The sequence below is a fragment of the Cyprinodon variegatus genome, unplaced genomic scaffold (genome assembly GCF_000732505.1).
Source record: "Cyprinodon variegatus isolate N-32 unplaced genomic scaffold, C_variegatus-1.0 Scaffold0, whole genome shotgun sequence".
In the NCBI taxonomy this organism is placed as follows: domain Eukaryota; kingdom Metazoa; phylum Chordata; class Actinopteri; order Cyprinodontiformes; family Cyprinodontidae; genus Cyprinodon; species Cyprinodon variegatus.
In genome coordinates this window covers 137,092-139,284 of record NW_015150453.1, presented here as the reverse complement: position 1 = coordinate 139,284, position 2,193 = coordinate 137,092, and positions in this window count along the sequence as shown.

Genomic DNA, 2,193 nt, shown 5'->3' with positions numbered 1-2,193 from the left:
GGCAAAAATGGCCGCCCTCAGACTCAGTGATTGTGACGAAAATCTTTTTTTATTTTTGTACTAATTAATGCTAATTTCATTAAATCCCTGCAAAGCTTTAGGTATAGATAACGATCCATTGATTATTCTTTGCTGACTTTTTCTTTAAAAGTTGTTCTTTGATCTTTTCTGGATTTTTAGATGAGTTGCTGAAGTCATTTTGGAGTAATTTTAGTAGGACGGCCATTTTTATGAGGTCTTTTACTGTGGTTCTCTAAAATCCACAGCACTTAGGAATGGCTATTTAGGCCTTACCTTAATATTTGTCAGTGGTGTTGTTTTTTTTCGTTTTTTTTGCGTTCTTTGTATCAGACAGGTGGTATCTAATACAGTATATTACTTAATGATTCAGGTCATATATTAATCCTGCTGGGTGTTACTTATTAAACTGACTAAATAATAGTATTTACTGCTGCTTATGTGATTTCACATAAAAATCGAACAAATACTTTTTTCATTACAGTGAATACTGAATTACAGTTTTGGGGGTTTTAAAATGAAAAAAGAAACACTCATAATGATAATTCTTTGATAAAGAGCTTTTAAATAAATATTAAAATAATATTTTCTTTATTTCTTTATAAAAACATATCTGATTTTTTTTTCAAAAAGGGAGATATTGTTGCTTATTTGGAACATTTTTGAAAATGTTATCATTATTTACCTTCTGCTGGTAACTAATCTATCATCATTGGCTTTGTCCTGGACTGTAATGTTTCCATAAGGCAAACAACAAGGACCGACAGCGGGAGGAACATCCCTGAGCAGCCGGCAAACATCCACGAGCAGACGACTCCCAGTCTTAAGTGGAAGAGCAGAAGCCTCTCTCCCACTTAGGATAGTGGGCTATTTAGCCTGACAGCCATTAAATATGAATTAAAAACCACACAGGCCTCTTTGCCTTCGAAAATGTCATTACATATCTTTATGGCGGCCGGTTGTTGAATAAGCAGTTTGCAGTGCTCCCCTGGGGGGCAAAGCTGGGGATGGGAGTGCAGGGAAGTGAAGTAGATGGAGGAAGGGGAGGAAGAATAGGAAGAGGTAACAGGATGGGACACAAGGGACAGATGGGGAGGAGATAAGGAGATGTTTGCAGGGATGGCAGAATAAAAAAAATAAAATAAAAAACATGGAACCGGGCGGATGAAGAGAGCAGAGGAGGACTAACAAACAAGCAGGTCTGCTTTAACGGATGAGGCCTAATAGCAGCTAAAATGGAATCTACATTACTGGTCCTAACTGAGTGCAGTACTTCAGGGGCCGGGCCCCGAAAGGAGCAAATAATAGCGCTGGCTTGGAGTGGTGCTTCAGTTTCTCTCCAGTAGATGAGGGAGATGTGTAGGGGCATATGAGATTGATGGGAAAGGGGGGGGGGAGTACTTCAGAGATGCTAGCCATCTTAGTATTTTCAGGGTAGTTAAAAATAGTCAGAAAAGGAAGGAAAAAAAAAAGGTCAGCATGTGCCGGACCACTCATTCTATCGCTCAGTGTTTATAGTGCGGCTCGGACGCTCAAATTGCCGGGCTATAATTACCCAAGCTGCACCTCCAAATTGTGACGCTATTGTTGAAGAAATAAAGACATTACCGTTGGTCTGTTTGTTCTTGAATACATCATTTGTTGCTTTAATGAAGCTAATTTCCCTGAAATGTATCTCATATAGCCACACACAATATACATTTAATGATGTTATTTTCACCCACGCGCTCATGTTTGACCTGCAGGCAAACTCCTCAGGAGGCAACCGCATGGGAGGGAGGGGAAAAAATGGCCGTAATGCATCCTTTTTATGCTAAATGATCACATTCAGTCAGTCAAACACCTCCTGCCATAGTGTGGCTTTAACAAAAGAACAGTAGAAAAGTGTTGTACAGCAGCAATTCCTTCTCCCCACAAGAGCTTTTTTTTTCTTTTTTTTTCAATACCACACTGCAATTTAACTTTGGTTTGCTGCTGGGCTCATTGTTTCTGCAGGAGACTGAAGAAAATCACACATTTCTGCTCCGGGCTATGCAACAAAAGAGAATACGAAACTGTGTTTAATGACTGGAAAATGCACATATTTCCTGTTCTTTATGCCGCCTTTTTTAATTTTATTTCCTGAACATAAACACAGCAGTATTCATGAAAATGTGACTTTTTTCACAGCTTCAC